Source organism: Tamandua tetradactyla, chromosome 6 (genome assembly GCF_023851605.1).
Source record: "Tamandua tetradactyla isolate mTamTet1 chromosome 6, mTamTet1.pri, whole genome shotgun sequence".
Classification (NCBI taxonomy): Eukaryota; Metazoa; Chordata; class Mammalia; order Pilosa; family Myrmecophagidae; genus Tamandua; species Tamandua tetradactyla.
The window spans coordinates 122,325,026-122,349,294 of NC_135332.1; the positions used below are offsets into that span (position 1 = coordinate 122,325,026).

General features: G+C 36.5%; 1 pseudogene; it reads right to left on the reverse strand.

Annotated features, from left to right (window-relative positions):
• Positions 1-18,116: 18,116 nt before the first annotated feature.
• On the reverse strand, positions 18,117-19,644 carry LOC143686820 (histone deacetylase 2 pseudogene; annotated as a pseudogene).
• Between the last annotated feature and the right edge of the window lie 4,625 nt (positions 19,645-24,269).

A 24,269-nucleotide genomic window follows, 5' to 3' on the forward strand; every position in this document is an offset into this window, starting at 1 on the left:
ACCAGGTTATGCCAGACACAATCTTAACTAAGTAATCAAACCACCAATAATGGGATAAACTGACATAATGTCTTCTGATTACTTTTCTATTTAAAATTATTTTTTCAGGGTGGCTATGGTGGCTCAGCAGGCAGAGTTCTCTCCTGCCATGCCGGAGACCTAGGTTTGATTCCCAGTGCCTGCCATGCCAAAAAAAAAAAAAAAAAAAAAAAATCATTTTTTCATTATTGTATGGCTTCACAAAAAAAGGACACAAAATCACCTATGTAGAATGATTACAAATGTGAATAAACTGAATTCAATAATGAGGGTAATATCAGATGAATCTATATTGAGGTGCATTTTGCAAAACAACTGGCCTCAACTCTATACTAGTGTAGCAAAAATAATAACTAAAATATTGGAAAACTCTTCTGGATTATAGACCACTAATTTCACACACACACAGATTACAACCAAATTGCAATCCTAGATTGGATCTTCAGTGGAAAAAATCGTACAAAAGACATTGTTGAAGAAACTAGGGGAAATTTAAACTTGACATTGCATTAGATAGAGGATATCATCAATTTTCAATTGCCAAACTGTGATGTCAAGAATATCCTTATTCTAAGGACATATGTGCTCAAATATTTGGTGATGAAGTATTATAATATTTGGAATTCACTTTCATATGATTCAGCAAAATAAAATAGTATAATGTATATATGTAGAAAGTATAGAAATAGGGACAAAGTAAATGTGGCAAAATTTTAAGACTTACTGAATTTAGGTGAAGAGTATGTAGTTGCTCTTAAAATATTCCAGAAAATTTTCTGTTGCTTGAAATGTTTCCAAATAAAATAATTAATGAAATAAAATCTAATTGGATTTTAGAAAAGGACAAGGAATTTAAACAATATCTTTTTTGAAAAATTTTGCTTATCTTTGTTACAAAAATATTAAATTTAATGAACTTTAGAAAAAGCAGCAAAAATTAGAAAATAAAAACCACATATTTCTAACACAGAGATAGCTGTTATTATCATTTTTATCAGCTGTATAAATATATAATTAACAGGAAATAAACTGTACCTGGTCAAAAAGATCATTTGGCGAATTTTGATATTTGAGTACTGAAATACTCAATTGAGTAGTGAAACCATTACCACAATCAAGATAATGAGCATATTGATCATTCCCAAAAGTTACCTCAGGACCTCTGGTAATCCTCCCTTCCTTCCCTTCCTTACCACCCCTCATCTCCAGGCAACCCATGATCGATTTCTGTCACTAGAACTAATCTGTTTGTATTCTCTGGAATTTCAGAAATCTTTTATGAGTTGATTCTTTTACTCATCATAATTATTTGGACATACTTCTGTGTAATTTGTTATCAATAGTTTGTTTCTTTTTATTGCTGAGCAGTGTTCTGTTGTATGGATATTACACAATTTATTTATCCTTTCACCCATTGATGAAAATTTAGGTTGATTTCCATTTTTTGAGCTATCACAGATAAAGAAGAATGACCATCTCTAGAATGAATATCCATCAGTGGATTGGCTGCTGTACCAGTTTGAAAGGATGTATGTATCCGAGAAAAGCCATGTTTTAATCCTAATCCCATTTATAAATCCAGCCATTTCTTCTAATCCCTATTCAGTACTGTGTTTGAATCTGTACTTCGATCATCTTCCTGGAGATGTGACTCAATCAAGAGTGGTTCTTAAACTGGCGGGTCTTCATTAGTTTACTGGAATCCTATAAAAGAGAATGACAAGAGAGAAAATCAGGAGATTCTGAGAGAGCAGAATGATGCCGCCATGAGAAGCAGAGAGTCCACCAGCCAGAGACCTTCACAGATGAAGAAGGAAAATGCCTCCCAGGGAGCTTCATGAAACAGGAAGCCAAGAGAGAAAGCTAGCAGATGATGCCCTGTTTGCCACGTGCCCTTCCAGGTGAGTGAGAAACCCTGATCATGTTTGCCATGTGCCTTCTCACTTGAGAAAGAAACCCTGAACTTCATCAGCCTTCTTGAACTAAGGTATCTTTCCCTGGATGCCTTTGATTGGACATTTCTATAGACTTGTTATAATTGGGACATTTTCTCAACCTTAGAACTGTAAAATTGCAACTTATTAAATTCCCCTTTTTAAAAGCCATTCCGTTTCTGGCATATTGCTTTCTGGCAGCTACAAACTAGAACAAACTAGAACAGCTGCATCATATGACGGATGAATATTCAACTTTTTAAGACACACAAACTATTTTCCCAAATGGCTGTACCATTATACATTTCCAACAAGCAGTGTGTGAGCATTCCAAATATTCTACATCTTCACAAACACTTGGTATGGTCAGACTTTTTCAGTTCAGTTGTTTAAATATTTGTGTAGTGGTATTTCATTGTAGTTTTAATTTGCATTACCCTAATGATTAATGCTTTTGAGCATATTTTCATATGTGGTTTTGCCATCAATAAATTTTAGGTAAGGTGTCTGCTTAAATCTTTTGACCATTTCTTATCAGCTTGTTTTTCTTACTATTGAGTTTTGAATATATAAATGCATCTGTGTCTAACTATATATGTGCATGCATGGATATATACATATATACACACACGTATATGCATGTAAATGTATATATATGATAATGGTCACTTTTACGAGATACAAAATTTGCAAATATTTTCTCCCGCAGGCTGTGATTTGTCTTTTTATGTTCTTCCAGTATCTTTCAAAGTGAAAAATTTATGAATTTTGAGGAAGACCAATTTACATAGTTTCCTTTTATGGATCATGTTTTTGGTGTATAATCTAGGAAATCTTTTCTTAACCCAAAATCATTTTATCCTATGTTTCCAAACTTCACTTTCCAGAAGTTTTATGAATTTTGGTTTTACACTTAGGTCTAGGATCCACCTGAAGATAAATTTTTAAAGGTATCAATCAAAGTTAATTCTGTTGCATATAGATAGATAAACAACTGCTCAAGCCGCCGTTTTTTTAAAGATTGTCCTTTTTCCACAGAATTGCCTTTGCATCTTTTAAAAATGTTATTTGACTATTTATGTGTGGATTTATTTTTTGTATTTCCTTTCTGTTTCACTGATCTAATTTTCTATCATGATGCTATCTTGTTTGCCATAGCTTTTTAAGTCTCAAAGTCAGGTATCATGTCTTCCAATTTTGTTCTTTTCTCAAAATTATTTTTGCTATTCTAGGTCTTCTGTATTTCTAAATGCATTTTCAAGCTGCTTCTCAATTTCTAAGTAAAAACTTCCCTCTGGGATGTTGATTGGAATTGAGTTGAATCTGCAGATCAGTTTGGAAAGAACTGGCATATTAACTACCTATTAGCATGGTTTATCACTCTATTTATTTAAGTCCTTTTTCATTTACCTCAGCAATATTTTGTAATTTTCATTATAAAATTATTGTACATTGTGCTGATTTGAAAGGATGTACATCCCCTAGAAGAGCCATGTTTTCATCTAAATCCCATTTTGTAAAGGCAGAATAATCCCTATTCAATGCTGTATTTTGGAACTGTAATCAGAACATCTCCCTGGATATGTGATTTAATCGAGTGGTTAAGTGGATTAGGTGACTACATGTCTCCATCCATTTGGGTGGGTCTTGATAAGTTTCTGGGGTCTTATAAAAGAGGAAACATTTTGGAGAATGAAGGAGATTTGGAGAGAGCAGAGAATGCTGCAGCACCACGAAACAGAGAGTCCATGAGCCAGCGACCTTTGGAGATGAAGAAAGAAAACACCTCCCGAGAAGCTTCATGAAAAAGGAAGCCAGGAGAGAAAGCTAGCAGATGATGTCTTGCTCACCATATGCCCTTCCAGCTGACAGAGAAGCCCTGACTGTGTTCGCCATGTGCCTTCTCACTTGAGAGAGAAACCCTGAACTTCATCGGTCTTCTTGAACCAAGGTATCTTTCCCTGGATGGATGCCTTTGATTGGACATTTCCATGGACTTGTTTTAATTGTGACATTTTCTCGGCCTTAGAACTGTAAACTAGCAACTTATTAAATTCTCCTTTTTAAAAGCCATTCTGTTTCTGGTATGTTGCATTTCGACAGCTAGCAAACTAAAACATGCATCTTTTATTAGATGTATCTCTAATAATTTTATATTTTCCATGTTATAGCAAATGGTACTGTATTTTTAAATTTTTGAACTCCAATTATTCATTCCTTGTATCCTATATTCTGTAACTATGCTAAAATTACTTTTCAATTTTTAAAACAAGTTAGTGCCAAAGTACAAACTCTAAATAGTGACAAAATGCAAAATTCAGAGTGATTCCAATGTGTGCTTCATAACAAGAATGCAGTATATTGACAATGCACACATTGTCAGAAAGTGAGAACAGAGAGGTTATTCAAAAATGATTTAATAAAATATAAACAGAGATGTACTTTCACAAGTTAAATAAATGATGGGGTGAATCATGTGAAGATTAAGTGCAACAGCTTTGTTTCCAAATTGTGATAGTTCATTAGCAGAAGCTTAATTAGACTCTAACCCAGTTAATTTTTATATTGATTGGATATTATTAAGATCTAGCATCTGGAACAAAATCAACAATAAAGTTAGATCACCCAAATAATATCCACCCTCAAATATTCATTTATTTAGTAATAATTTTGGTCAATCAGTCCAGCTCTTCAAGCTTGGAAAGAAAGTGCAGATAAAGTCTTCAAGGACTTGAAATACTGCTACCAAGAGATATAAAATGCGGCAGAAAGGAAGGATAGAGAAATGACACAAACAGAAAGACAGAAAGAGTCCATCACTGACTAATTGATATTGGGGCTGGGGGGAGTTGGAGAGTAGCAACAACAAGATTTAAGGTCCTGGTACATTTGGCCTGAGGTAACAACTGTCCTGGGTAATGGACACAACATTTTCTCTGACTCTCTCTTTTCACATTGTTTCATAAGATCATCATGTATAAGGAAGAATCGTTCTTCTAATTATCTTTTGAGAGGAAAACACTAAAACTCCTAAAACTCAACCCTTAATTGTATCTTTGACATGGTTTTAGTTTGAAATTATAGACAAGAAAAGAATATTGCAGTTGGATTTTCCTAGCCAACCTGGATGACAAGCCAGCTGACAAGTCATCTTTATGTTAATTAAAAAGAAATAACACTTTCTAAAAGCCAGAAGATGACAAACATCACTTCAAATTGGTTAGGGCTACAGAATAAAATAAGATGGAATGAATTATTTTCTTTGTTTATGATCATCACTATTTCTTCATAGCTTGATGTATCTCATTGTTCTCCTCCTTTTTTCAGAACCTAAGGTTTTGGGTTCTATATTAATTTCAGGATTGTTAAACTGAAAATTACATATATATATATATGTATATATATATATGTATATATATATATATATACATATATATATATTTGTAATATAACTCTGATCAATTCTATTCAAAATGTAAAGATTGAGAAACCAAAGACTAAAATTGCATACTACTTAATATGGTTTACTAGACTAAAATTCACATTTACTTTTTAACATTATAAATAATGCATAAGAGATCTGAGAAAGTGTCCATTGAAAAAGAATGTATTATCACTATAATATATTAGCATAAAGAAGTGATTATAAATATCACAATGACAAATTAAAACTGATAAAGTTTAACTTATTTCAGACATCTTAACAACTGTCATACTTTATTTTAAAATATAATCTTTTGAAAAAAAAAAGAACAATTCTTACCATTATCTTTGAATAATGGAAAACGGAACATAAATGCTCATTAAATTTAGGACTTGATAATTTCATAACACTAGAATGGACCTAAATAAGTAATTTTCTTCAAATCCCTCCTCTTGTCAGTTTCATCAAATATCCCTGCAATGAGACTTTAATGCCACTGGATCAGATGACTCAATCTATTAACACTACTTTTAGCAGAGGGTAGCTCTGGAATTTGATGGCTTTATCAGATATGTCTCCTTTGGACATTCTCCTCAAAAAGTAGTCAGTTGATTATGGACCAACTGCAACTTAAAACTATTTCTTCTAACTCCACTCTCAGTGGGCACAGATTCACCTAACATGTCTCTTAACACAGTTATAAAGGGGCATTGGCCCTTTCGTTACTGAGAAAAACTCCATTAACTTTTTTTCCATTAACTTTTTAAATGTAATTTTATTGAGATATATTCACATACCATATAATCTTCCAAAGTGGACAATCAATGGTTCATGGTGTGCTGGTTTGAAAGGAAATATGCCCCCTAAGAAAAGCCATGTTTTAATATAAATCCCATTTCATAAAGGTAGAATAACCTCTATTCAATACTGTATGTTTGAAACTGTAATGAGATCATCTCCCTGGATGATGTGATTTAGTAAAGAGTGGTGGTTAAACTGGATTAAGGGACGACATGTCTCCACCCATTTGGATGGGTCTTGATTGGTTTATTGGAGTCCTATAACACAGGAAATATTTTGGAGAATGAGAGATTCAGAGAGAGCAACACTACGAAGCAGAGAGTCCACCAGCCAGCGACCTTTGGAGATGAAGAAGGAAAACACTTCCCAGGAAGCTTCATGAAACCGGACGCCAGGAGAAGAAGCAAGTAGATGATGCCCTGTTCGCCATGTGCACTTCCAGCTGAGAGAGAAGCCCTGAACTTCATCGGCCTTCTTGAACCAAAGTAACTTTACCTGGATGCCTTAGATTGGACATTTCTATAGACTTGCTTTAATTGGGACATTTTCTCGGCCTTAGGAATGTAAACCAGCAACTCATTAAATCCCCCCTTTTAAAGGCCATTTTGTTTCTGGCATATTGCATTCTGGCAGCTAGCAAACTAGATAGAACGCATGGTAAGATCATATAGCTGGGCATTCAGCACCTCAATCAATTTTTGAACAGTTTCATTACTTCAAGAAAAAATAAAAAGGAAAAGAACACCCAACACATCCCATACCCTTACCTTCCCCTATTATTTATTTATATGTCTTTATTTTCTTACTCATCTGCCCATACTCTGAGCAAAGGGAGTGTCAGGTTTTCACAATCATACAGTCACACCATGAAACCTATATAGCTATACAATCATCTTCAAAAATCAAGATTACTGGATTACCATTCAACAGTTTTAGGTATTTTCTTCTATTCTAATACATTAAAAACTAAAGAAGAATATATATATATATAATGCATAAGAATAACCTCCAGATTGACCTCTCAACCCTACTTGGAATCTCTCAGCCTCTGAAACTTTGTTTCATTTCTCTTCCCTCTTTCAGTCAAGAAGAGTTTCTCAATCCCATGATACCAGGTCCTAGCTCATCCCCAGGAGTCAGGTCTCATGCTGCTAGGGAGGTGGACACCTCTGGGAGTCATGTACCACATAGGGGGTGAGAGCACTGAGTTTACCAGCAGAGGTGGTTTAGAGAGAGAGGCCACATGTGAGCAACAAAAGAGGTTCTCTGGGGGGTGACCCAACATAAAGGGCTTGGTCTATTAAATTGGTAGTCTCCAAAGCTTGCAGGAATATCAAGAATTCTCCAAGTGGGGAAGTTTAATGTTTCACTTTTGTACCCAGCCCGTCAAGGGGACTTTGCAGATGCTTTTATTTTTTTATCTTCTGCCCAGATTTCTCTGGTATGTATCAGAGCATCACACTAACCTGTAAAAACCAACAAGATATGACCCCATATTTAAGGTTTCATTTAATTATGGTGTTTGAATAAACTGACCATACAAGCTAAATTAGATAGTGTGCTACAGAATATATAAGTTTTGCCCAAATAAACATCTCTTCCTTTGGTCTCACACAGAAGTTGAAGTTTTTAAATGCAGTCAATATCTTCCTTTACCCTTTAGTCTAATTTACCTTGGTACAAACTTCATAGATAAGCTTCATTCATATCTTTAATTGAAGTCAGATCTCTTTTTCAGCTTTTTAAACAGTTGCTGTATTAAGTAATGCTGACTTTCATGGATGCGGAACTCTAGCTCTGAGACTCACGTGTCACACAAAAATACCCGATGTTCCAGGGGATGACCAGATTATACACAAAGAGCTCAGCATCTCAGAATTTAGAAATAAACATCACAATTTAGGAATAGATATGACTGCTGCAAGAGCTTACAATCTAGGAATCTTTATAATAAGTCTTCCCCTGATATCTGATGCTCTTGAATCATTCTCAGAGTTTGTACATTACACTTAGTCCATATTAGTAAGTTATAACGTTTGTCTTTTTGTTTCTGGCTTATTTCACTCGACATACTGTCCACGAGTTTCATTCACCTAGTTCCATGCCTTACAAACTTAATTCCTTCTTGGAGTCACTCAATGTATACACCACAGGTTGCCCTTCCTACTCATCAATCAAGTACCCTTGACCACCTCCACCCATTGCAAATCATGACTCCACCATAAACACCAGTGTGCAAATATCCATTTGTGTCCTGCTGTCAGCTCTTTCAAATATATGCCTAATAATGGGTTGCAGGATCACATGGCAACCATATACTTAGCCTCCTGTGGAGCCATTAAACTGCCCTCCAGAGGGGTTGAACCATTCTACTTCCCTACTAACAGTGAATAGGTACATCTCTTTTTCCACATTTTCCAAGCACTTGTATCATTCTGTTTATTTTTAAATAGTTTTATTCATGCGCCATACCATCCATCCTAAGTAAACAATCAATGGTTCCCAGTGTCATCACATAGTTATGCATTCACCACCACAATCTATATGAAGATATTTCCATTTCTTCCACAAGAAGAAAAGGGCAAAAAAAGAAGAAAATAAAAATAAAATAAAGAGAAGAAACAACAGCAACACCACCAAGAATCCGATATCCTTCCCTTATGGTCCCCTCTTACTGACATTTACCTTTGTTATATTTAGTGGAAGCATATTACAACGTGTTCTAGTTTGCTAGCTGCCAGAATGCAATATACTGGAAAAGAAATGGCTTTTAAAAAGAGGAATTAAATGAGTTGCTAGTTTACAGTTCTAAGGCTGAGAAAATGTTCCAATTAAAACAAATCTACAGAAATGTCCAATCAAAGGCATCCAGGGAAAAATACCTTGGTTCAAGAAGGCCATGAAGTTCAGGATCCCTCTCTCATCTGGAAGGGCACATGACAAACACCACATCATCTGCTAGCTTCTTCTCCTGGCTTCCTGTTTCATGAAGCTCCCCAGGAGGCATTTTTATTCTTCATCTCCAAAGGTTGCTGGCTGGTGGACTCTGCTTCTTGCAGCTATGTTGAGCACACAGTCATCTGCTAGCTTTCTCTCCTGGCTTCCAGTTTCATGAAGCTCCCCAAGAGGTGTTTTCCTTCTCCATCTCCAAAGGTCACTGGCTCGTGGACTCTCTGCTTCGTGGTGCTGCAGCATTCTCTGCTCTCTCCAAATCTCCTTCATTCTCCAAAATGTTTCCTCTTTTATAGGACTCCAGAAACTTATCAAGACCCACCCAAATGGGTGGAGACCTGTCGTCACCTAATTCAGTTTAACAACCACTCTTGATTAAATCACATCTCCAGGGAGATGATCTAATTACAGATTCAAACACACAGTATTGAATAGGGATTATTCTAACTTTATGAAATGGGATTTAGATTAAAACATGACTTTTCTAGGGGACATACATCCTTTCAAATCACCACACAATGTTACTGTTAACTATATACCCTAGTTTTCATTGATTGTATTTTTCCATATACCATCCCAATTTCAACCCTGTACAAAAATTGATATTTATTTGTTCTCCCTCATGTAAAAACAGTCTTATATTTGTACATTTAATCATCATCATAGTCCACTCTGAGTTTCATAAGTTGTTCAGCCCTAGTCTTTATCTTCTATCTTTTCTTTGGTGTCATACATTCCTCTAGTCTTCCTCTTTCAGCCATACTCATACTCAGCTTTGTTCAGTGCACTTACAATACTGTGCTACCATCACATAGTATTGTGCTATCATTTCTGAATCTTTACAATCAATCCTGTTGAACATTCTGTACTCCTTCAGTATCAAATTCCCAATCACTTCCCCCTTTCTATCTCCTGATAACTCGTGTTCTCAACTTTAACTCTCAAAGTTTCTTTATTAATGTTAGTTCATATTGGTGAGGCCAAGTAGTATTTGTCCTATTGTTTCTAGAATAATTTCACTCAACATAATGTCAAGGTTCATTCACATTGTTGCATTTCTCATGACTTTATTCTGTACCTTTACTGATAGTCTTCATTTCTACACTCTTCACCAAACCTCTCTCTCTGACCTTTTCCTATCTGCCTATAGTTATTCCTTTAGCATTTCCTGCAGAACAGATCTCTTGTTCACAAGCTCTCTCGGTGTCTGTTTGTCTGAAAATAATTTAAACTTTACCTCATTTTTGAAGGACAGTTTTTCCAGATACAGAATTGTTGGTTGGCAATTTAGTATCTAATCTTGCCTTTTTTAGTATCTAATCTCATCTTTATGGTTTCTGCTGAAAAATCCAAACAAAGGCTTACTGAGCTTCCCTCAATAAAATGAATTGCTTTTCTCTTGCTGCTTTCAGAATTCCCCTTCTGTCTTTGAAATTTTACAATATGATTGGTGTCTTGGAGTAGGTCTATTCAGATCTGTTCTTTTTGGGAGACTCTGTGCTTCTTGGACCTGTAATTTTATGTCTTTCATAAGAAATGGGAAATGTGCCATGATTATTTCCTCCATTATTCTTTCTGTCCCTTTTCCCTTCTATTTTCCTTTTGGGACACCCATAACACATACATTCATGTGCTTCATGTTCTCACCCAGTATGCTAAGACACTGCTCATATTTTTCCATTCTTTTCACTATCCATTCTTTTATGTGTAGAATTTCAGATGTCCTGTCCTCTAGCAACTAATCCTTTCTTCTGCCACATCAAATCTCCTGTTGTAAGCCTCTGGTGTGCTTTTCATCTATTCTATTGTACTTTTAATTCCCATAAGTTCTGCCATTTTTTAAGCTTTTGCATTCTTCTTTATGGTTATCCAATGTCTTTTTATGTCCTTCATCTCTTTTGCATTTCTTCCCTCAACTTTTGATATTTGATTTGATTTAAGCATGTTTATTTGAACATCTTTAATTAGTCATTCCAACTCCTTTGTCTCATTTGAAATGTTAGTCTGTTCTTTTGGCTGGGCCATATCTTTGTTTTTCCTAGTATGCCTTGTAATTTTTCATCAGTGTCTAGGCATGTGATTTCCTTGAATAGTTTATTCTGGAGATCATTTTTTCTAGGGCTTTCTTGTTGGTTGGTTTTGTTTTTTATCTGTTCTTTGGCATTCGGTTCAACTTATTCTAGACCTCTAGCATAGCTTCTGTTTAACTAATCAGAATTTTTCAGTTTTTGTTGTTCTGGTTCTTTGTCTGTATGGAACCTTTATTTTGAGGAAAGCCTCCCCAGATATGCTCAACCCCAATCAGATTTCTGAGATCAAAGAGGTCCAGGTGTAGGGAGGAGGGTTTACTCAGTATCACGTGTCCCTGAGGATAAGACCCAGGAGCTTGCCAGACTTTCCTATGAAGTCTCCAGATTCTGTGCTTTTCCCATCCTGCCCAGCCCAGCAGGTGGTGCTTGTCAGCTCACAGCTCCCCACCTACATAAAGTCATACAGTACCATTAATTTTCAGCAGAATCTATCCCTGCAAGGGGCGTGCTTGAGACAGAGGCTGAGGTAGAAGATAAGTTTAAGTTGTTTCTGTTCTCCAGCCCCTGGAGTCTAAGTTCTCTGAATGAGGGCTGCCACTTGAGCTGGGCCCACCCCACTTTTCTTGGGGAAGATTTGCCCTTTAGTAAATTATCTCCTTCATTTGACCTTATCTCTCAACCTATCTTAATTTCCCCCTTGCCTGGGTCACTGCTGACAATTGAAAATGCCCAAGGATTTCTAATGAGCTACTTAGAATAGTTTTAAAAAATAAGAAACCTCTTTTCAGAGCCTGCTCCCAACCCCCAAGTTTTGTCAGTCAAGGGCCAGAGTTGGTACCTGGCTTAATGTGCCCTTTCTTTGGGCAGAGCTCTTTTTCAGTATTCTGAGCTCAGCCAACTCCAAAAGACTCCACTGTTTTGTCTTTTCATTTTCCATCAGCCCCGCCTCTTCTTTGCCAAAAGAGACCACAGTGTTCCTTCCCTGCTTACTCTGGGTTTATCTGTGCTTGGGGGTTGTATTCAGCAGTCCATATTTGTTCATTAAAGTTGCAACTGGAGATTGGTTGAGCTATGTTTCCTTGCACCTAGTACAGACTGCTTCTGTTTCCCATGGGGAAGTGTCTCCAACATACTTTGCTATGCCAGTTGGGGAGGGCCACAAGCCTCTGCAAGTTAGGGGCTTTACTTACAGTTCTGCACTGTGATTTGGTCCTTCCACCCTATCAGACTGGTGTACAATATGTGTTCAGTCACATATGACCCCCAGTCAGTTGTTCTAGGCAATTTCTGGTTATTTGTGACTCTAGTGACCCTAGAGGACTAACTCAATTTTACACCCCCTTATGCTGCCATCTTGTCATGCCTCCTTCATTAACTTTTAATCCAAGGAACCATTTCCCCCTATTTAGCTATAATGCCCTTTTTCTCTCCTTTAGCACACGGCTCAAGTTCCAACTTCTACATTAAGTCTTCTCTTCCCATTTTAAACCTTGTGTATAATTATGTTTGTAAATTCCTATGATATTTATTCTATTTCATATTGATATTTAATCATGTAAGTTTCTTTAGAAACAAAAGGAGATATTCAATTTTCTATATTCCCTCATAACAAATTGAGGAATAACAGGCATATAGTAAAGATTAATTATTTATTAAATTAAATTAAGAGAAACAACATACATGTAGGCGATTGCCTACCCCAATTTCTTTCCTTCTAACTTAGGATAGTCTCATATATTCAGCTGTGCTCCTTTAGCATGATAGGTAGGAAATCAGCTTCATAAACTAATTTAGAACTTCTTGATCCTGCTTGCACATTAGAGTCTCTAAGAAGCTTTCAAACATGACCAGGACAAGGCCTCATTCTAGATCAATTGAATTAAAATATCTTGGTGTAGAATATGGGCATGCGTTTTGTAAAAAAAAAAAACATATTTTGTTTTTATATGCAATGATTAAATTTTCAAAGTAAACAGCGGATACAGAAAATTAAAAACCCTCCTTCACAACTACCTTGACATCTGTCAGTCAGAAGGAGAAACACCTAAAAATGTCAGTCCATTCTAATACAGGTGTCAGGGTCCCAAGCAAAATCATAACTCCAGGCTCTAATGAGAAGACATTTTTGACACAGAGAAGAAACAGAAAAAGGTCAGCTTCACTAATGGACATTGGTTCTTCATACCTAGCAGGTCTCATTCACTGACAGATGCAAGGAGATGTTCAATGCATAGCCCCCTTCTCTTGTGTTCTTGTGCTGTCATAGTGGAAGAACGCCAAGGCTAAGGACATACATGCCACTAGGATGTGAGCTGATTGTCATGAAATATGCCCAACAGAGTATCTGAAGTGAATATTTACATATGCTATGTTCCAGACAATAGAGGAAAGAATGTACCAGCAGTCCCCTTATCTATTAGGGGGGTATTTTTATCCTTCCAGACTGACACACTAGGTCCTGAGCACATGTAGTTGTGGGTTCCAGGAAAAGGTGGCAAGTCACACTAAGATGGCCCCCTACCACATCTAAGACAAAGTACCTGTTCACTTGCACCTACCCCTAAATCTTGGATTAAATAAAAGATGTAAAGACCGCAGTCTTTAAAATTTCATATATATATATTCTCTAATGAAATCAGAATACTGATAGAAAAAGACCTGATATGGTGAAAACTGGGTGAATATATTCAAAAATCCTGAACCCTAGATTCCCCTTAACTTTATAGAATACTTTCCCACTTGCGATAGGAAAGCAAACTCCTGTTTTCTAGACAATATGTAAAGACCTCACGTGAAACTAATGCCTTGCAAATTATGCTTACCCTCTTCTTAAATTGCCCTAATGGGCTTCAGGCCAACGGTTAGGATTGCAGCAGAGCCTGAGAAGCAAAATAATATCCTTTTGCTATGGAAAATTACTATCGGGAAAATAATTTACCCAATAAAGTGTTCCATTGCTTGTCTAATACAATCTGGCAGAAACAAGGGGACCAGAGAAGTTGAGCAGATCATAAGACCGAATAGTTGAGTATAGACAGGGATACATTATTTTTATATGTCAGAATTTAACCTGAAATTGATCCTAATACAATGCTGCTTGCCTTCCTGAAGCTTGTGTATGATGAGAGCCTATAGCAAATATTATAAAATGGCAGTACTGCCTTAGCAAAGAATTGAGGATGGTTTCAGAGGACTTAGGATGGTGGAAAAATTAAGACATTTATGACAGAAGAATAGAAGATCCACCATGTGACCATGTCCATCAAGAGGGCTCCAAGCATGCTCCCTTCACTAAGAAAACCAGTTCACCAGTGAGGGGAACACAAGCATCATTAAGAAAATCAGCACAAGCTTATTATGCTAGAGTTAATTGTACATGATACTGTCATGTTACTAGGTCCTTAAATCAAGAATGATGGATTTTTTTTGGAGGCTAGGTGGCAGTATATACTTATCAGGAATAAAGTGGATATAATTACCATAACAAGAAGCAAGGCCAGAGTTGTATTTTGGCCTGAAGACTTCTTTCATGGAGCTGATAAAACACAGGATCTTTAGATGTGAGAAAGATGGAAAGCTGACTATAATATTTCATTATTTATATTACAAAAAAATCAAGAATTTTCAAGCAGAAGAATGATATCACTTACCTTGTGTATTGGTCAGGATTCTCTGGGGAAACAGAACTGACAGGAGATACCTGTAAATATTATGAGATTTTATACGAATTGTCTCATATGACTGGGGGATGCACAAATCCAATTCCACAGGGCAGGAGCAAGCTGAGAACCTCGATGAATTCTCCAGGAGAAGCTAGATGGCTGAAGTAGAGATGGACATTCTCTGTTCTGACTGCTGAAACCGTCACTTTTCCTATTAAAGCCTTCAACTGACTGGATGAAATTTCTCTTCTTGTAGAAGGAAATCTCCTCAGTAGATTGTAGATGTAATCAGACATAGATATAATCAACAGTAACAATTAGGCCAGTGCTTACTTGACCAAACAACTGGCCACCACAACTTCACCCAGTAGAAAAATGAACCGAACGTCACACCCCACTTCCAGATATGAGTCAGTCTTCATATCCAGAGCCCAGCAATTGAAAGGGATCTAGATCCTCTTGAGAAAGGATTCTATAAAGCTGAGGCAAATATAAACAACAATTAAAACAATGGCATATACAATCTTTTTTTTCAAAAGCAAAACTTGTGGTAGTTTACAGAATAACTGCACTCTGGAGAAGGTAATACCCTGGTCTTATGACAACTTTTGGATATAAGCTCTGAGCTGACACTGATGACAAGATGACTGAGATGTCATTATGGTCATCTGGTTAGAATGTGGGTTTCAAGAGGGCAAATAATAAATAAATTCCTGGCCCAAGTGCACCTTACATTATTACTTGTTAATTTGTAGACTTAATCTGTGGAAATTGTTCTGGTCCCTGAGTTCATAATTGGGAGATATAGACTTGCCAGCTGACACATACCTCATACTTTTCTCAGATCTATGGATTAGGAGCTATTATACTAGAAATTGTCAATTGGAAATCCCTGCTCAGGAAAAATAGTGAATCACAAACAATGTGGTATCCATATGGATTTTTAGAGATTTAATAAAAATTTAAAGATTTAAAAGATGCTGGGGGTAATCATCCCCCTTCATGTGTTCTTTGATTTAACTGTACATCCCCTGCAATAAACAGATAGATTGAGAAGGAATGAAAACTTCACCATGTGGAACCTGTAATCATAGGCATTGAATATATGTGTCATCTTTACTGGAATGAAACAACACAGTCTCTCACGCTTGATATGTGAACAATAATCTAGTTCGTGTGTTTTTATCCCAATTCCCAAAAACAAAGATGGAAACAGTTGGCATCCACATATAAGAAATAGCAAATATTCATTCACTGACTTGCCCTGAACTCAAGTTGACACATCTGATCTTTCTTTCAGTATATTCTACAAGGCCCTTAATCATTATACTATGTCCTATTCTATATGTGTCAGTTTGCTAAAGATACTGGAATGCAATATACTATAAATGATTTGGCTTTTTCCATGGGGATTCATTAGTTTACAAATTCACAGTTCTAAGGCAATGAAAATGTCCCAATTAAGGCATCAAGAGGATGATACCTTCTATTAAGAAAGACCAATGGCATCTGAGCTTCCTCTGTCACATGGAAAGGTATATGACCGGTGCCTGCGATCCTTCTCTCCCGGGATTTGTTCCTTTCAGGTTCTGGCTCTTTCACTTTCTCTGGGTCCTTGCTTGCATCTCTGGGCATCTCTCTCACTCATGCACCCTCACTCTCACTCTCGCTCTCTCTCAGTGTTTCTGGATTATTCAGTTTTTAAATATTACAGTAAAGGGTTAAGATCCATTTGAACTGGATGGATCACACCTCAATTGAAACAACCTAACCAAAAGATCCCACTCACAACAGGTCTGCCCCAAGAAGAATGGATTAAATGTACATGGCCTTTTCTGGGTACATAACAGGTCCAAACTACCACAACATGCTATTACAATTCTACAGCACCAAATTACTTTATATAAGACAAAAAATAATTTCTTTAACTCAAATGAGCCCTTTGGGAATTTAGAACATTAAGCATATATATTTACATAATGACAAATGAGTAAGGTAGCAAGACTCCATATTCTACGCATAATCCTACTCTTAACATTTATTGTTACCTCATTCATTACCACCATGGTTTAATTTACCTCTATCTCTTGCCTCGACTAATGAAATACCTCCAACTAATCTAAACATTCCCATCCTTGAATTCAAGCCTTCAAATTAGTGTCAGAGTGATCTTTGCAAAAATGAAATTAAAATATAGCACTCTTTTAATTCGAAACACTTCAGTGATTCCCTATCCTCCTCAGAATACAGTCAAAACAATTCATCATGGTCGCAATGCCAAACTTCTAGACACTCATCTTCTACTCCTCTGAATGCATATCCTACTACTCTCTCCTGACTCACTCTTCCCTAGTCATTACTACTTCCAGCAAAAACATGCCAAGCTAGTTAGAATTTCAGAGACATTGCACTTACTGTTCTCCTTGCCTGGAACCTTCATCCCCTAGATTTTGCATGACTTATTCAAATATTTTATTAGCCCTCTGTTGATACGTCAGCTCCCCAGACCATCTCTCTTTGACCCTAACCAAGTAGCCATTTTACATTTCCCTTCATACTTACTGTGCTGTTTTGAAGCTGCTATGTACCCCAGAAAAGGCCATGTACTTTTAATCCATTCCTGTAGGGATGGGTCTATTGTGCATAGGACCTTTTGATTAGGTTGTTTCAATTGACATGTCATCCACCCAATTCAAGGTAGGTCTTAATCTTTTGTACTGGAGTCCTTTATGAGAGGATAAAGGTAGAAAAAGCTGAGAAAGTACATAGAGAAACACCCAGAGAGAGCCAAGAGAGAGAAAAGCCCCCCAGAGTTGCTGAGAGAGGCCCTGAAAGCAGAACCCAGGAGAAAAGGACCAGCTGATGTTACCATGTGCCTTCTCATGTGACAGAGGTGTCCCGGATGGCAGCAGCTTATTGTCAGAGTCCAGGTATCATCCTGTTGATGCCTTAATTGGGACATTTTCATGGCCTTAGAACTGCAAGTTTTAAGTTAATAAATCTCCATTGTAAAAGGCAATCCATTTCTGGTATATTGCATTCTGGCAGCCTTAGTAAACCAAAACACTTACTATCTTTTTTTTAAAAAAAGATCCACTTTGTAATATAATTTTAATAGCATTAACTAAAATAAAATCAATTTAAATATGATTACATAAGGCAAGGTGGAGAGAAGAAATTTTGCTTCAATAATTAGAAAAACTCATAATAAAACTTGCCAAGAAAAGTAAAATCAAAATACCCACGTGGAAAATAAGTGCAGTCCTTGTCAAAGTCATGTAAAATGAAGCCAGAAGTCTCTTTCAGAAAGCAAACATTTCTTTTCATCCCAATAGTTTCTCTTTTTATTATGGTTTCTTAAAATTGCTGAGACTCTCAAATTCAAGCAAGGATTGCTGAGCTCTTCCAGTTGGCTCTTTTTGTATGTTTGGTCAACACTGCTACCCTTGGACTTTTCTTCTTACTTAACATATGCTTTTTTTTGTACTGTTTCCATCTTGTTTTCTTTGATTCTAACTTTCCTATGATCCTTTATTATGAGTAACCACATTTCTACAACCTGCTTCTCCTTCATCCTCAGAATCTGAGACTATTTCATCGTAAGCTGTCCACTTGTTTAATGATGAAATAGAAATTCATTTATCTGATCCTGTCTATTCTTCTCTCCCCTGTCTTCATGAACAGCATCTTTTGGAAAACCTGTATTTGAATGTCAGGTGCATGAGACAGTATGTGAAAATTTTCAAATAGGCACCGTTTTATCTTTTTTCCATGTCCTCTGAAGTGTTCAGGTTGGACGTATTTGATGGACAACATTCAATTTGAAGTCTGGTCCAAAACAATGAAAGAAATCATTATATGGCAACTCACAAAGAATCTCACAATCGAGGGGAATTGCAGTCTCCTGTGTTCAACATCAAGTGACATTACAAACCTTGCACCCACCTCACCCAAGCATCATGGATACTAATTTAAAAGATGTTTTTTACAACTTCTAGCCATTAAGCGTGACCTTTGACTGTTGGGTTAATGCAACCAAGACTATCCCCAGATAATGAGTCCATACCGCACTATAAAGCACCACAGCACTAGATTGATCTCTATCACTTTTGTAATAATAGGTTTAAATATCTGCCTGTATCACACATCATCTATACCATTCTCACTGGAAAATAGACACAGTATTTGCCTTTTTCTGCACTAATATTTCTCAAGGTATCTGTGCCAGAAAATGATTCCCCACATTTATGGAATGATATGGTCGTTACACAATCTGTTGTGTGAAAAGCTTCTATAACGCCATTATGGACATAAATAGCAATATCTGTTGCTTTCTGATGACATTTTAATAATTCAAGGAAGGCAAGCACAATGCCATTAACATAACAGAACGTGCTGCTTCTGATTTCCTAGTACGATATAACCCTCAAGCCCCGTTAAATGCCATATCAATTTGTTGTTGGTTTAACTTTATGGCAACTGAGCCACAAATTTAAATACTCAACAGTCCTCTCCAACATCAAATCTGAATATGTTTATTTTACCTAGGTATGTTATCTAGTCTTAATTGAATATAAAAATTTGCTGTACTCTTCACTGTGGAATTTGGTGATTTCTTCAGCAGTGGCTTCATGGAACCTATATATTCCATTTTTCTGTATAAGCCATAATTTAGCAGAAAGTTATATGTCATGCAGATTCTGTGAGATGTTCTGGAATCACTGTCCATAATAACAATTTCCAATATTCTCTTCACAATAGTAGCAGACTTTCATCTCGCTGCCTCCCTAAGTGTATGCCATGGTCCCCCCAGGGTACCAAAATCTCCAGGCTCTGGTTCTTCCTTCTGCTGCTGCTGCTACTAATATCACTGCAGCTCAGGTGGGAGAGAAAGAACTAGGTCAAAGGTAGGGAGGGAGTTCCATGGGGAAAGGCAGATCAGAGGGAAGATAGTAGGGGTACCAGGAGGTTTCAGTACTGCCCAGCTGAGAGGAGAGGAGCAAGCGTAGAACAAGAGACGACAGCAGCACTTACTTATGACACTTTTTTCACCTTTCATCCCCAGACTCTGCTTTTGTTTAATCAGAAAAAACTATTTGATATTATATTATATATTTGGTTATATGTTCATTTGCTCTTTTTTTTTTGCTTTTTTAATTGAACCTGCCTTTTAGAATGTGAGTTCCATGAAGACATGGAGATGTTATGCATCACTGTATCTCTAGGGCCCAAGATAGTGCCTAGGGCAAAGTAGATAATAAACATTTGTTGAATAAGTAAGTGGATTAAGGCCACTCTATAACAAAATGAACACAGAAAACTTAAAAAAAAATTATATCAGCTTATAATCAAAGCATACTTGGAGAAAAATAGTCAATGAATTTTTTTTCTGATAATAGTTTGCACTTTTCTACAAAGCATCTTTTGGTTAATAGAATTATTAGGATTTTGGAATGGAAGTCATCCCTTCATTCTTGAATTCTTTGTTGAAAGAAAAACATGAGAATCACTGGTGAAACAGGAGCCAAAGCATAAGATTCTTCAATGACTTGAATAGTATCCTAAAATCTCTCCCCAAGGACTCCGAGACAGAAATGAAGGTCTCTGATTCTATGTCTCTTACTACTTTGATGCTCTATCTTGGGACCTGCATTTTTAGGTGTTGCCACATTATGATTGTGTTGGTAGAGCAAACAAAAGCCGTACACTTGGCTCACACGTAAGGTAGAGAAAATCCTCATTCTAAAGTAAATTCCTCAGGCTGTGGTCTGAATCCTTCTCCTTCTTGTTTCCTCAAGAGACTTTTCTCATCATTTTACTCCTTTGTGTTCTATATTTTCAATTATCCTCTCTCTGCCAGATCCTCCCCAAATCTAACATGTTCTTCAACATGTGCAAGTCTGCCTAATATTTTTAAAAATTTAAATAAATGATTTTTCTCATTATTCCCTCTTGCAGACCCTTTCCCATCTGTTTTTTTTTTTTTTTTACCTTCACTGTCAATATTCTAACCAGCTCATTTTATTCACTCTCTCCTCAGTCTTCTACCTACTTAAATATGGGACCAACCTCTGTATCAAGGGAGGTCTTGCTGAAGTAACTGAATCTTGTGGACTTTTGTAAATCCTCTAGCTCAGTAACTCTTCCGCTGTTTTTCTTTCACCTCTCCTTACAACCAGTTTTCCTTTTCTTCTCTATACCAACTCTCCCAATAGTTCTCTTGCTTTTTGGGATCCTCCTCCTTAGTCTTCTTTCCAGGATCACCTTTCTCTACCAAGTCAATAAAAATTGGAGCTTCTGGAAGCTCAGTCCTAAGCTATCATCTCATGCTAGTCTTTCTCCATATGATTTCAACCTCCATCATTATTGTCCTGTATACATGGATAAATCCCAAATGCATATTTTTAGCACAGACTCACTCTCTAAGCCCCACACACCTATATCCAACTGCTTATTAAATACCTCTACTCTGATGTGACATGAACTAAATCTGTCTAAAGCTAAATCCATAATATTTTACTTCAAAAATATAATCTTCGTTCATAGTTTCCTCTTTCAGTATAATACCATAACAATACTATTATTCTGCAAGCCATAAATCTAGAAGAAGATATGATATCTCAATCTTTTCTATTCCCCATAGAAACTTATCAAATTTACTTCCAGAATTGCTCTCAAGTCTGTATCAATCTATGGCCACTGCTTTTAGCCTGATTGAAACTATTTACAACCCTCACCTGGAAAACTGCAACAGCCTCTTAACTTTTCTTTCCACTTCCACATTTCCTCAATCCAATTTTTTTTTCATGTTGCACCCAAGTGGTCTCTTTAAAATGAAAATATGACCATATTTCGTCTTACCTGAAGTTGTTTTCAAAGACTTTTCATTGGTCCTAGAAAAAATTCAAAAACTTAACATGGTTTTCAAGTCCTTCTAGAAGTAGCTTCTATCTGCCTCTCTATTTCAACTTGTGCCATTAAACCCATAGTTGTTTATAGTTCAGAAGCCTGAACTTATACCTTTCAAGTGCACCATTATCCCTAGGACTCATGGTTCCCTTTTCTTTTTGAGACACATCTCCTCCCACTTCACCTTGTCAATCTCAACTCATCCTTACCTTATTTCATATGTCCCTTCTCAAGAAAGTTTTCTCTGTTATTACCACCCTATATTGGATATAATGTATGTTAACTATTACATAAGTAGTTAGTACATGAATATTTAATTAATACATAGACTCATATAGATGACAGGAAGCAAAAATTACCTGCCAAGCTTGAGGCTAGAAGTGAAAGGAAAGGCAAGAATGGCATTTACTGAAGACCCTTTGAGACAGCAACCTCATCATTACTGCAATGTGGTCCGATAGAAGGAAGATCTGTCCAATTACAAAAGTGATCTCTCAGAGAGGAGTAAGCAAGCCTTTGGAGATATATGCTAAATTTTTGCAGTTTCCTTCTCTTTTAGGATGGGGTAAATTTTCAAGTAGAGCACATTCTTCCTTTTTATAATAATTATTATGGTAATAATCTACATCTGTTAGAGTGATCTTGGCTGAAAGTAACCAAAGAAACAACTGAAATTATTTAAACAGGAAGAAGAATTATTTCGGATAGAATTAAGGAATTGTCAGAATTAATGTAGTTTTGTAATATCATAAAGCCCTAGGAATTTTTCATCTCTCCCTTGATCTTCTTCAGGCAGTTATTGTCTTTTGCCTCACAAAATGGCTAAAGGAAAAAAATAAAACATATATTTACATAATATTATTAAATGATTGAAAAAGGGGAACACCTGCCTTTCATCCTTTTACAGGAGCAAAAAAGAGCACTTCAAGAGGTCTCTCCACCACCCAGCAGACATATCCCTCATGCTTATTGGTCATAATTATTTTACAAGTCCTTTCTTAGCTTAGCCAATCTCTGGTGAGAGGATCTGAGCCATCACTATTGCCTAAAACTATTTCACCCTAGGGCTGAGGGGAACTCCTGAAGCTCATGGCCACCTATCAGCTGGACAAAATGAACATTCCCTTAGCCAGGAAGGGGAACTGATTGCCAACATTGTCTGCCACCCTGCCATTTACTAAAGAATCCCTAGGAACCCATCACTCTACTGTACTTAATATGCATCATTCACAAGCCTAACAATAACCCAACAAGGTTAGCATGACTTTTCCAGATAAAGTTAATAAGACTTAAATGGTAAACACTAGTACTCAAGGACATGTATTTAGTTATACACCGAGATTTACTGACTCAAGAATCTGTATTTCTCCCACCATGCCAAATTGTTATCAGGCGTAGGACTAATGATGTGTTCACATGTGTAGTGAAAGCATAGTACCTCTATGTTGGGATTCAATAATAAACAAAATTCTAATCATCTTTGTTCACTAAAATATTCTATTTCAGCTGAGGGCAGTGCAAAAGCAGCTGAGGAGTACTGCACACAAAAGGGCCCCCAGGGGGAGAAAAAAAATACTGCTGCAGAATTGTTGAAAAGAAGTGTGCATACTCAACCCAGTCACTTTTGACTGGACCACCTAAAGGCAAAATGGACTCTTCTGGAGTTACTCACTTTTCTGGATTGACCATATTGGGCTTCAGGGTAGTGTGCCCTAACAAGGAAGAAACTGAGGGCATAAAACCCTCACAAAAATAAAATGGGTGGGGAGACTGCACTGCTGTAAGACAAGGCAGGTCCCAGAACTGAAAAATGTAAAGAAAAGTGGACACTGAGTGAAGGAAATAATTTAAACAAATCATAGAGAAAATTCTGCACAAAAACAAACAGAATAGATCAAGATTCCCAAAGAAGATTAGAGGAAAGTAAGCTTTCTCCTGGAGGAGAAATAATTGCACAAAAAGTGCAATCTTAAAATTTTTACTACATATCCAAGGCAAGAATCAGATGAAGAGCTGAGAAAATCTTAAAAATTAAATAGGACTACTTTAAAGAGCTAGAAAAGATGGGACCAAGCATCAAAGAAGAGCCTTAACACAGAGCCAATCAACAATAAAATCCTAGACAAGAGGGAGAAATTGATCTTCAGAGTTAACTCATCAAGAGAATCAGATGCACAGACATCTGCAAAAAATTACAAATCATACTAAGAAACTGGAACATATGACTAAGCCAAGGAAACATACTCAAGGGAAAGTAAACTTCAGAGGAGGCACAGAATTTGGAATAACTAATCAAAGACGTTCAAACACATCTCCTAAGTCAGTTCTAAGAGAGGAAGAAAATATGGATATAGAGCTAAAGAATATTAAGAAGACACTATGTGAACATAAAGAAGAATTTGGAAGTTTAAAAAGAAATATAACAGAAATTAGGGGAATGAAGGCATAATAATGGAGATTAAAAATACACTAAAAACACACAACAGCAGATGTGAGCAGGCAGAAGAAAAAATCAGTG